This window comes from Canis lupus, chromosome 2 (genome assembly GCF_048164855.1).
Source record: "Canis lupus baileyi chromosome 2, mCanLup2.hap1, whole genome shotgun sequence".
Taxonomy (NCBI): domain Eukaryota; kingdom Metazoa; phylum Chordata; class Mammalia; order Carnivora; family Canidae; genus Canis; species Canis lupus.
The window spans coordinates 11,986,330-11,999,517 of record NC_132839.1 but is presented as its reverse complement, the minus strand read 5'-3'; the positions used below and the strand labels follow the sequence as shown (position 1 = coordinate 11,999,517).

General features: G+C 37.0%; 1 long non-coding RNA gene and 1 pseudogene across 1 annotated transcript in view; one reads left to right on the top strand and one right to left on the bottom strand.

Annotated features, from left to right (window-relative positions):
- Window positions 1–13,188, top strand: part of LOC140612313 (uncharacterized) — a 394,544-nt gene that overhangs the window by 84,223 nt on the left and 297,133 nt on the right. The gene's annotated exons all lie outside the window — the stretch shown is intronic.
- On the bottom strand, window positions 7,742–8,475 carry LOC140610763 (spliceosome-associated protein CWC15 homolog pseudogene; annotated as a pseudogene).

Here is a 13,188-nt window from a genome sequence, read left to right as displayed (position 1 = left end):
TTATTATTTTTTTATTATAAGATCTGCTTTGAAGATATGAATAATGGTTCTTGTCCTATCTTGTTTGATAGGATATAGATAATTCTGTTTAATCTAAGTTTTTTATCTTTTGTCCCTGGGTAAGGTAGACAAATTGAGTTTCACTTTTAGTTTATTTATTCTGTCAGAGATTCTGAATCAGGAGTTTAAAGTCTCTGTCTGACAAGAAAAAGTCAACATCTGTTGAGTTGATTTATTATTTATGTATTAGATTTTATGGCACTTTTCCTCTGAAGAGCCGAAAGCATCCTACACATAATTCTTACATTTTTCAAATACATTTCACAAGAAACACCTATAAACATCCCAACATGAAAAGTGACAGAAAAGGAATCCAGTGAGGAAAACAAGGAAGAAGAGGCCCCCAGGGCAAATGATCACAGCCTCAAATAGGAGGTGTGCCTAATAATTTAAGCATTCATGTTGCAAGGCCACTGGGGATACACTTGTCTCTGCCAAAGCTTTCCCCCTGCACATCTGCTGTCATTGCATGCTACCTGGCTCCCAGGTGCTCCTGTTCTCTGTGGCTATCTTCTCTATACTGTGAGCATCCAACATTTTGTTGATTAGGGTAATCTGGGAATTTAGTATGATGAGAACTTAGGTTTCCCAAATGGTTTTTGCTCTCTACTCTTACAGATAGGGGAGTTTCTTAGAAGGTGGGTTTGTGGTAGCAAAGAAAGTAAAGGTTGTTAAAACCTGTTGTATACTATTTCATGACTTATATGTGACCATTTAAAATGATTTGATTAAATAACAAAATAATTGGTTCTAATTATTTTGAATAAATAAGGTAAGGTTGAACAAAATCATGGGAAGTTTTCATGAAGACTGTTTAGAGATATGAAAGCACTTTTTACATGTTTTACATTCCACTTACAGTGCAGATCATTGTTCAAAAAACCAAATTGAAATATTCCAATTTTATTATCCCATAAACATCTATGATTTTATGTAATGCCTAAATATTCTGTGTTTTTCAATGTTTTTAACATGGAAAAAAAGACAATTAGGATGTCACTGATGAAATGCCCTTTCTGTAATTTTCCTTTGTTTGGGAAGTATGTTCATATGGTTTGATAGCTGAGGCATAAGAGACATAACTTCTTTAATTTTTTCAGGAACTCATAGTCTGAAATATTGCACATTTTGAAAAGTATTAAATATTTCTTTGGAAGTAAAATGGAACCTTGCTGAGATAATAAGCATATAATTTTAAGTTTCATGAAATTTCATAATTCTATGTTGAAAATCATATTCTTGACTCATGTTAACTGCCTACATTCACTTTTTAGTAGAAAGTAGAACCACAAAACACATGAAGTTATTAAAAAATAAAAATATATATAGCATGGTGCTATATTTTTTTTAAATGAAAGTTACTACAGTGACTCAAAATTTATTATGTTCTGCAATTTATCTGATGATTTGAAAGTTCCTAGAGCTTTAATGAACATCGACCCAGCCATTTTTATTTTTTTTTAAGATTTTATTTATTTATTTGATAGAGGGAGAGAGAGCAAGAAAGAGAGAGAGAGAGCACAAGCAGAGAAGGGCAAAGGGAGAAGCAGGCTCTCTGCTGAGCAGAAAGCCTGATGCGGGGCTCAGTCCCAGGACTCAGGGATCATGCCTAAACCAAAGGCAGATGCTTATCTGACTGAGCCCTTCAGGTGCCCCTCACTAGCTATTTAAATTGAAATTTGTTGCTGGACTCAATATAAGGCAAAGAGCAATAAAAAACTTGACTGACAGAGAAAAGTAAGCATTTTCCCATGGAAGATGAAGGATAAAAAAATATAAAACTTTTTTTATATTATTAATAAGATTGAAAATAAGAATGCATTTGCTTTGACCTTCTAAGAGCATGATAAAGAGAGACAATGAGGCAGGAGACTTCTGTATTTAGTTTTCTGTCTTTGCCTCTGATGCAAGCTGTGTTTCTACAAAACCACTTTATAAATTATTTGTCCACAATGTATTACGCCTCTGCTGTCTTTTTTGTGTTGAGTTGTATATCAAAGCAGTGACTGAAATGAGCAGGTGCTAGAGATAAGCATGTTTCTGAAACAGTATTCCTTGTCTTTTATAGTCTCTTTAAACATGTAGAGAAAGGAACTTGGAATAATATTGTTTTTGTGTATCCTTGATGAAACATAGGAGTTTCAACACTTTCCTTATTGAGACAAACATATTTATTTGAAACGGAACCTTGAAACAGTTCATAAGATGGATCTGATCCTCAATTACCAAAAGGCCACTTATGCCTTAGTACTTTTCAATATATTTCTAACTATATAGACTCTGGCTTTTATGTAGCTTGCTTAAATCAATTAGTGTGTTAAACTGTCTGCCTCTGTTAGAAGGATTAACAGGATCCTCCTCCTGCATCTTGATAGTGTTAACAATACCCTTCTTGATTGCCTAGACTTCAATGGAAGACACGTTATTATCTATATTGTCATAGGTTTCATACATAGTAAGACCTTATACAAGCTGAAGTATGAATTTATCTCTAAGGAGCTGATAGGACTAAACTGACCAGAGAGGTGTGAAATACATGGATAATGAGGGTGGAGCTTGGCTCCAAGGAGGTAAGTAGTGGCATTTGAAACCAAAAGAATTGGTAGGAATAGATTGGGGCAGGAGGTGAAGCTTAAGTACCTGGATGAAGAGTTGATAGGCACTTGAGAGCATTTAAGCATCTGTGACCATAGGGAAGGACCATGGTGAAGGAAGTGCTTTAACATAATTTTTGAGAACCATGTATGAAATGTGTCGAATGCATACCTGACACCAATCTGGCAAGGACATGAAACAAAGTGGTGACATTTAGAGTGAGAAGAATGGGACACATGTGGCAGATAATTTAAAGGAAACTTCCATAAGAATTGGAGACTAGCTTTTGCTCATTTCTGAAGCAATTACTGTAATAAAATGAATGAAATTGTGAAAAAAAAAAAAAAAAAGACTGGTTGAATGTCAAAGGATTAAGTTTTTTTTTCTTTAAAATTGTCCCAGTGCTTTTGCATTAGGTAATGACCAGCATTAGGGACCTTGAGACATATAATGATACTGGTTTTAAAAATGTTGATTTTGGGGGTGCCTGGGTGGCTCAGCGGTTGAGCATCTGCTTTTGGCCCAAGGCGTGATCCTGAGTCCAGGGATCGAGTCCCGTATCAGGTTCCCTGCAGGAAGCTTGCTTCTCCCTCTGCCTCTGTCTCTTTGTGTCTCTCATGAATAAATAAATAAAATCTTAAAAAAAAAGTTGATTTTGATCTTAGACATACTGAATTGGAGAAAAGAATGTTTCTAAGAGAGAATAAGACTTGCTGAGGAGATAAAGGGACAATATAGATTTGGGAATAAATTTCTATATTTAAATCAAAAGGCTTCCAAAAAGACTGGTTTGAGCTTGGATAAAATAAGTAGTGAACTTTAATAAATTTAATAAGTAAGTAAATAAGTAAAATTGAGAAATGGTAGCATTGCATCAATTGAAATTGATCTAAGTGAATGTAATTTAGAGACATCGGACAAATTGCTGCATATTTTTTCATTATTATAAAAGTGAGGAAGGTCATTCTAGTAAATTTTTAAAAATTAGGAAAAATATAAATTAGAAAGAGAATTAAAGAGCCTTAAAATCACCGTAGACAATACAACTAGTAGTGTTTTAACAAATTGTCACCTTTTTGTATGTAACTTAATGTATTTCTGTATTTTTTTTATTTCTGTATTTTTATGCTAAATTTAGTATCTGTTTTGGCTTTACATTAACTTTTGCCATACTACTAAAATTTTAAACATCATATATTGATAGCTGTCTTCACTGAATTCTACAAAGAAGAGTGATAAAGAGGCCACCTTTAGAGTCAGATGGCTTTGTTTGAAATTCTAGAATCATTACTAACTTGTTGCATGATCTTCTGCAAATCATGGAACTTCTCTAAGCCTAAATAATTTCCTATAAAAATATGACAATTTCATTAAATGCATTGAGAAGATTAAAGATATAATGTGTATTAAACATTTATCACAGAGTCTGTTAATTCTGTAAACAAAGTGTCTATAAATTTTATAGTTCTGTCTGGAAATACCTATTTGTCTTTTGTCTTTGTTTCCATTTTTCTCCTTTAATGACTTCATCCATATTTGTTTATCATGTTTTGTTTTGTTTACAGTTTTTTTCTTTCCCTCCCTCCCTCTTCTTAATAAACTACATTTTCAACTTGAGACTGGGAAAGAGGAAAACTAAAAAAAATCTATGACAGTTCACCTTCAGCACAATTATAACATTACTACCTCATTCCCAGCCTTTATTAGGCAAACAGGCCACTGGATATGTCACTTACAGGTGCCTCTGCATCTGGTCTATTTAATGACTTAGTCTTCTAGCCTCAGATGTCCTTTGCCAAGACGTTGCTTATTGCTTGCCTGGTTATGAGACCCAACTAGTTATGGGGCAAAGTTGGGTGTACCCCACCTTTTTTTTTTTAAAAAGATTTTATTCATTTATCCATGAGAGACACAGAGAGATGCAGAGAGAGAGGCAGAGACACAGGCAGAGGGAGAAGCAGGCTCCATGCAGGGGGCCCGATGTGGGACTCAATCCAGGGACTCCAGGATCAGGTCCTGGGCTGAAGGCGGCGCTAAACCGCTGGGCCACTGGGCTGCCCTTACCCCACCTTTTAATTTGACTCCCACCTTGCCCTGCTCAGAACCTTTTGGTCCAGCACAGACCTGTCTACTTCTTAGTTCTGACCCTTCTGGTGGGCTATACTTCCTCCTAAAAATAGCCCATCCTTCCTCTCTAAAACTAGGAAACTTAACTGCAACTGGTTGCTACAGTAAAGACCTACATGAACATTAGACAAAAGGGAAAGCTAAAGAGTTGTCAAAAATTCATATTCTCCTACAAGTGGCAAAACCAAAATGTCATTACCCCTACCTGGCCCATTTCTGAGGTGATTTCAGCAGGACACTGAGTACACACCATTTTTTTTCTTTAGCTATTACTATTTTTATCGTTTTAAAATAAAATAATCTTGGAGGAGTCATTCTTTTGATTTTTAAATGGTGAAGTAGGGTGTGTGTGTGTGTATGTGTCTGTATGTGTGTGTGTGTGGCTTGAGGTCACAGGAAATGAGAAAGATTTTAGTTTAAAACGAAATTGTGACTGTCTATCAAAATGATCGATGGAAAATATAGAATAGCATCCGGCTTCAGGTCACTCGAGGGAGGTACAGCAGGATATTGCTTGGCATTTCTGCCAATAATTTATGGAATTGACTGACCAAGCACCTTTTACATCTATAATTATGATGAGCTGTTGTGAAAATGTCACAAGGTGAGCCACAATCTGCCCTGCTGTTGTCTCCATGCCCATTAAAATTTTCTGACAGTTCCAATCCCTCCTAACAAGCCCCAGAGTTACATTCTTTAAGGATGGTACAATGAGCTAGCTTGAAATACATGTTGTACTTCAGAGGCATTCGGTACCTTTTCTCCTACAGGAGTAAAGCTTACATCGAAAGTTTGTGCCTCATACACAGCTTTGGTGTTTATAAAAACTCTCAGATAATTCTCAGAGATACAAATACGAACTTTGCAAAATGATATAGCTAAACGCAACAAGTAAATTTTTGCTACTCATGGTTCTTGCTTCTTTTCTTCATTTGTCAAGTTTTACATGATGTAGAAAGCGTCTTTAAATTTTGGGTAATTTGGGTGCCTGGGTGGCTCAGCAGTGGAGCATCTTTGCCTTAGGGTGTAATCCCAGGGTCCCAGATCGAGTCCTCCGTCAGGTTTCCTGCGTGGAGCCTGCTTCTCCCTCTGCCTACGTCTCTGCCTCTCTCTCTGTGTGTGTCTCATAAATAAATAAATAAATAAATAAATAAATAAATAAATAAATAAAATCTTTTAAAAAACAAATATATTTTGAGTAATTTTCAAGTACATTTGTGAATTTTAAACTATTATAAAATAATATTTCAATTTGAGGTTTAGCATTCTGTCTTGACATGAGTGATCATAACATGTGCGTAAGTTTCTCTGCTTTTGTTTTTCTATTGACCTATGAGGTAGTATTAACATTGTATGAAACATGAAGGTTTATGTTAAGTTCGATGTCAGATGCCAAAGATCTATATTGAGTGGACTTTGGTTAAGGCATAACAAGAGCATTATTTGATCTAGCCTATCAAATAACCACCTTCTAAAAACAGTATCTCCTTTTACAGGAGATGCTATTCAGGCATGGCAGACAGCTTGTCCAGATTAGAGGGTTCATCATCTATACCAACATTAATTTTTATTTTATGAAAATTTTCATACATATGCAAACCCCAAAATAATAGTATAATGAACTCTTAGGTGCCCATTGCGCTTAAGTTTAAGCAATTATCAACTCTTGGGCAATCTTATTTCATCACCCTACTTTCCATCCATCTATCCCTATTTCGTTTTGAAGCAGATGCTTAGATTACTTATATCTAATAATTAAAAATTATTAAAGAAATTACCAATAATGCCACCATCATCCTTAAAAAATAAGTTCTTAATATTATTAAATAAAAGAAGCTCAAATTTCTGTTTCTTCTTTTCTTTTACTATCTTTGACTATGATTACAGTAAGCTTGATGCATTGAAATTGGTTCATGCAATTGCTCTATATGAACTTAGGGCTTCCTTTCGCCTATTTATTTTTTTGCAGTTCAATATTGAAATAACAGTATTGCTTGACAAAATTGCTTATAGTCTGTGGGTATCCTTCTTTGTTATTTAAGATGTTATGCTGGTCGGGGACCCTGGGTGGCGCAGCGGTTTGGCTCCTGCCTTTGGCCCAGGGTGTGATCCTGGAGACCCAGGATCGAATCCCACGTCGGGCTCCCTGCATGGAGCCTGCTTCTCCCTCTGCCTGTGTCTCTGCCTCTCTCTCTCTCTCTCACTGTGTGCCTATCATAAATAAATAAAAATTAAAAAAAAATAAATAAAATCTTAAAAAAAGATGTTATGCTGGTCAATTTAGAGGTTTCATTAGGTAAAGGGTTTTATACTTTTAAAGATTCCTTCTATAGGTGATAATGATTACTTACATTATAAAGGACCCATTGTGTGATTTTTCTTCTTTTGGCAGCTGTAATTATTTCATCAATGATTGCAAAATCATGATATTCTAATTCTTTTTCTTTATTGGCCTCAATACATTTATGAAGAGAAAATTTCCCCCATTAATTTTTTGTTACTTTGAGTTACAATCCATAAAAAAAAGCAATTAATGCTTGATATTTTTCCATCATCCAATTTTATAAAATAATAAGTTAATTATATGGCATCTTCCATAAGTTATCAGTGATGTTTTTCAAAATTAATACATTCCTAAGGATTTAAAAATATTGATGAGTTAGTCTTCCATTTTAAAAAGATAGCAATAAAAAAATAAAAAATAAAAAAAATAAAAAATAAAATAAAAAATAAAAAGATAGCAATATTAATATAATTAGAACAATACTAGTTTTAGAGGAATGGTAGCATACTATGGAAATTTTCTCTCCTTTGCCAACTTATTAGAAATACATACTAACAATTACTCCGTAGCAATATATACTAGTTAATCATTATTACTTTTATAAATATGTGTATTTTGTTATATGATTATGAAATAACTTATTCAAGTTTCTTTTTTTTACACCTTAGTCTTGAATTAAGCACATAAAACTGCATTAATATATTTCTCCATGAACTTTTTGTCAAATTCAGATCACAGTGTATCATTTAAAAATCTTTTGTCTTTCTTCTGATCATCTACACCTTTTTGCACAGTTCTTGAAAACAACATCATCGTCCCACCTTCTTTTAACTTTGAAGTTGGCCTGAGGCTGGGATGGACCAGTGAGATTAAGGAGAGGGTTTCCACTCAAAATGTTTTCCATACGTATTCTTTCTTCTTCAGCTTTCTGTTCTTGTTCCTTCCTGGCCTGCTCTTCAGCTCTTTCTTTTTTAATTTTTTCTGGTTCTGCAAGAAGAGCTGCAGTGTCATCATCATCACTCTCCTCTTCGAAATCTTCATCCTCGTCTTCCTCATCTGTTAGAGGATCATCTGCAGCAAGGTGGGCAGCAGGAATCTGGTCTAACCGAGGCTCTTTGATACCGACGAGGAGGTTGTATGTTCTCTTGTTGGACGGTCTCTATTTTTTTCTCTTGCAGCAGCTCGCTCTCTCTCTTCCAGCTCCCTCCTGAAGTAATGGTTGCTAACCTCTTCAGGGGCATCCTGAGTAGTTTGTGTATATTTTATCTTTTTATGAGAAGGTAGGTCTCTACTTGAATACTGCTTAGAGAGTTGGCTCAAATCACCTTCTCCTTTTCCTCTCCCACCTCTCTCAGGTTCAAAAGTTGGCCTAGCTGCTGTTGTCATCTTTTATGCTCCCAGAAGCCTCTGCACCCCTCAAGTTTCTATTAAGAGTTAGTTCTAATCTTTTACTATTATAAATTGTTATGGTCTAATTCACAGATAGTTGCATATATCTTTCTAATTTGCATGATATCTTTAGGATACTTTTCTAGGAGAAGATATGGCTATATCAAAGATTAGAGCATTTATGATTTTGCTGAATATTGCCAAATTCCCTTTCACAATGGTTGTACCATTTTGCATTCCTTCCAGCAATGCATGAATGCCCCTATGCCTTCAGTTTCATCAAGAAAATCTAACTTGAATTTTTGCCAATTTCAGCAACATACTCAAGTTAGTCCAAAAGAAAAGCCAGTACTTTTTTTTAACTCATCTATATTCTTTTCCCTGATGCCTAATTTATATTGCTTGTAATATAAAAGTAATTCGACTTCTTCATCCTGCAAAAAGCATGTGCTTCTCCATTTATTAATTCTACTACTTCTTTATGCTGCTTCAAGGACGTGCTTCTCCATTTATTCCAAGACATTATTACAATCTACATTAAACATGTGAGTCTACTGACTTCTTTTTATGTATTTCACAACTGTACACAAATACTTTAATTAAATTATTCTGAAGACCATTTCTAGCGTATCTGTAATCAGCTCAGTCTATTTCCGTGGTGTGTAACTGATATAGTTCAATCCTGCCTGTTGGGTTCCTGCATAGACGATCCGTTCTGATCAGTGTGACAGAGTTTTAACTAAATTGCTTTTTGGGATACTGCATTTTTCTGCTAAGTTTACAGCCCTGCTTTAGACAAAGAAAGCTTAGATGACTTTATAAAAAAACATACAAAACACTTTAGAGCAAATAAAGGCAAGGCTAGGACAGTGTTGAATTTCCCAGCTCTTTGTTGGGTCACTAATATAATTTCTGAACATGGCATACACTTTCATTTATTGTCCTGAATTTTAATTTTTTGCCTAAAGCTAGTTATTTTTCCTTAAAGTGAATCATTGATTTACTCTCCCTCAAGCTGAATTTCAGCCTCAGACTACCCGCAGCGATATGCTTGTTGTGACTACAGAATCAGTCAGGGAAAGCAGCTTTTTTGGAACTATCTATGCAACAATGACTTCTCTTCTCTTTTTTCAATCAGAGAAATACCCCAGACTCCCTTCACTGGAAAGCAAATAAAAGCAATAGTTCATGAAAAATGTTGATGAAATGGTGTGTAGAAACTAAACATAGTGGCAACCACTTAGCTTTTAGATTTAAGTGCATTCATTTTCAGTAGAAATAAAAATAAACCCAGCTGTCCAAAACATCTCAGGTTCTGCCTGAGATTTCATGAGAAGATTTTGCTGAGGAGTATGCTTTCATTTTACCAAGGGATAAGTGAGTAACTCTAAGTTTTAGTTTTTCAGTATGAAACTGAGTGTGACGTACCAGTTCTGCTAAGTTCAGTTCAACAAATAGTTGGGTGTCGTTACAGTGTGAGAGGAGCTATGTGAGATGTTGGGAAGAATACAGACATAAATGAGAAGTGATGTCTGAGTTCAAGGACATCCCTTCCCCCCAAGTTAACTCAGTATCTCCTTTGGATCTTTCAGAGTCCTTTTAGGTCATCTCCTTTCACAGTTTGGATGGAAGTATTCTGGGGATTGTGTTGGAGTCTTTAAGTACTTCTTGATTTGTGTACCTCAGAAGTGGGGCTGCAGCATTTTTAACTACTGGAAACACATTTCTTATGGATTCTGCATCCAAATTATTCTTTATCAGTACATGTAGTCTAGGCATCCAATCAGTAAAATGAAGTTGCTACTGCTAGCAGAACATGAAGAGGGGGACATAGGTTGCTAAATCAATTTTGGGCTCAAAAAAACAGGTTAAATATTTTTACTACACACACACACACACACACACACACACAGAAAGGACAGTTTCATGAGTTAGTGCCTTATGCCCAAATGTGATTGAGTCAATGAAGTAAGCCCTCCTGAAGGAGAGAATTTGAAGGCAACTTAGGACATCCCCTCTGAAGAGAACAGGGAACATCAAGAATTTATAGTCTTCAGGAAATATTGTAAAGGGAATTTCATAATTCAACTATCTTGGAAGACAAAAACGATGTAAATGTCTTTAGTAGTGAGCCAGATTCCCTGCCTGCCGTAAGGCTTACCTGTGTGGAATGAGCTGAAAAAGGAAAAATACAATGTAGGTGAAATCTGTGGCAGGAAAGGAGAAGGAGATTAAAATCTTCTTTTCCTGGCTCCAGGGAATTATGGAGACAACAGAAAGCAGAAGTATAGGAGACATGTGGTTGGGATGTGGGACTCTCACTGTCATTCCTCTGAAATGAAATCCTGGATCAATGGGACTGCAGTTGTCAGAGGGAGAAGTTGAGGCTGGGAACCCTGTGGCTCCTCTTCCTGTTTAGGGACACTGGCACAGACAACTGGTAACATGCTGTGGTCTGGAATTGACCCTGGGCAGTTCTTCAGAGAACACAGTCAGGTGGGAAGGACCTATTGAGCAGTTGGAGGTAATCTTAGTTCTCTTTGGTTCTGGGGTACCAGAGTTTCCTCCATGTCTCGCATCAGGGCTAATACTTAGTACGTAACTGGGAGTCTGTGAGCATGCCATGCGTCAGACCCAGGACACCCCCACAACACTGGCTTTCTGTGAGATGAAGTCCAGGGACCTGTGGTGGTCAACAAAGAAGAGAATCGGAGTATGTCTGCAGTGCCAGTGAGTGGTACCATAGTAGGGCTCAGTCAGACATGAGATCTCCCTGAGATCTAACTGTTCACAGGGACAAAAAGCACAAGTTATTTTAGGCAGAAGTTGACCAGCAGGAACCAACATATGGCCCAAAGATGGGGGCTCCTGTAATGACACCTGAGAAACACCAATCAACGCAGACACAGAACCAGGACAAGGCGAGGACATTTCCCTTCTGCCAAAGCTGTAAAGTCAAACCTAGATGCCCTCTTTAACAATCAAAGATGCCTTCCTGGGGTGGGGGTGATTGTAGAGTGGAGTGTTGCTTGGATAGACAAGAGGCCAAGCATTTTAGGAAACTTAAAACATTTTAGCATGTCGGGCAAGTTTAACAGTTTTGGTGATCTACAACTTAGTAAAATCAGTAATAGATAAAAGAAGATCAATTTTCCACACCCATTTAAGTGCCTTGTAAATAAACTTCTAAGCATATCAGAATTACCTTATAGTTCTTTGTCATCGATCTTGTATATACCAATGGGATGTGAGTGACTTGAGGACAGAAAGCTACCTCATAACTTTGGGTGTATAGAAAAATGCTAAAACAGTGTTTATTAGATTGAAACGGATCTACTTCTACCCAGAGCATTTGCTTTAAAATCAAGGTTTCCCGGTACTTGGGCTGAATGGCCTGAGATGAGAATTCTGATATTTTTCCAGAGATTCTGAATCTTGAAGAATCGTTTCAAAGACAATCTAACCAGAGGTATTAGCCTGAGCAAAGACACAGAGATAAGAAACAAGTGTGTTTGCAAAATGGTGAATTCTCCAATTTGGCTCATTAGGAATTATCATTATCAGGATTAAATTCCAATAATGTTATTCGCAGTTACAATTTACTAAGCGCTTTTGCCATTAGTGTATTACTGTACTTCGCAATTTATATCCTTCATTTCAATTAATAATCCTATGGCAATGGGTACTGCTGCTGTATTAACCAGGTTCTAATTGGGAGACAAAAATCACACAGTAATTCAACATGGAAAATAACTGTAATATGGGATTGGCTAGTTAGGGGGAAAGAAAGCTAAAGAATTTTAGAATAGTGAATATAGGCAGAAGCTTCTACTCCTAGTGAGGGCTGACATCCAGTACCCAACCAGGAGGCGAATCTGGATGATTTCCTTCCATGGCACTGAGATGCGGACCTTTTTGGAAAGTTGCAACCATGGCCCACTGGATGGTGAAGTTGGTTGATGTTTTTGCAAAATAGTCCCTCTGGGAATCCTCCTTTGGGCTGATGGTGAAGCTGCCCATGGAAAAGTTCTGAGCCTCAGAACGCCCTGCAAAGCCAAGGGGGGTGGGGGAAAGCTATTCACAAGGGTGTGCGGAGATGGTCATACCTCTTGCAGAGGTGCTCAGCTGTGTACCAAGGGAGCCACTCCTAGAAAAGTGCTGCCTACTGTTTGCCCAGAGGTGCTATTGGCTGCCTCTTGATATCTGGGTGCCACTAAAGTCCTAGGCCCTCCAGGAGCCTGGGAGAGAGGCTCAGCAGCACCAGGAAGAGAAACTCCTACCTCTGGTGTCCCTCTAGCAGCACCCTCTGTTGATAGAGCTTAACCTCACGTCCTCTGGAAGAGGAGAAACAATTACAATACAGTAGCAATGAAATGCAAATTTGTGGCTGAAAACCCACCTCGTTATCTTTTTATAGATTGGGATTGCAAACGTCAGGGGGATTTCTGTAACTTTCTGAGTCACGCAAATGAACAGAAACGGTTGGAATTCAACACTTGCATGTTTAGTTTTCATTATAAGAAAACTGCTGCTATAAGATTCATCTGACAACAGTGTGTAGGATACACTGATTGTAGCGGGGGCTGAGGCAGGAATAACAGTAAATTGTTACGGTGAGTCACATAGAAGAAAATGAGGACTTCTGAAATAACTAACTGCATGGACCTTTCTGTGTAACTTGTGGATTTTCTCTGCCACGTGAAGCTGGTTAAGACAAGAATTCAGTTGAGTGT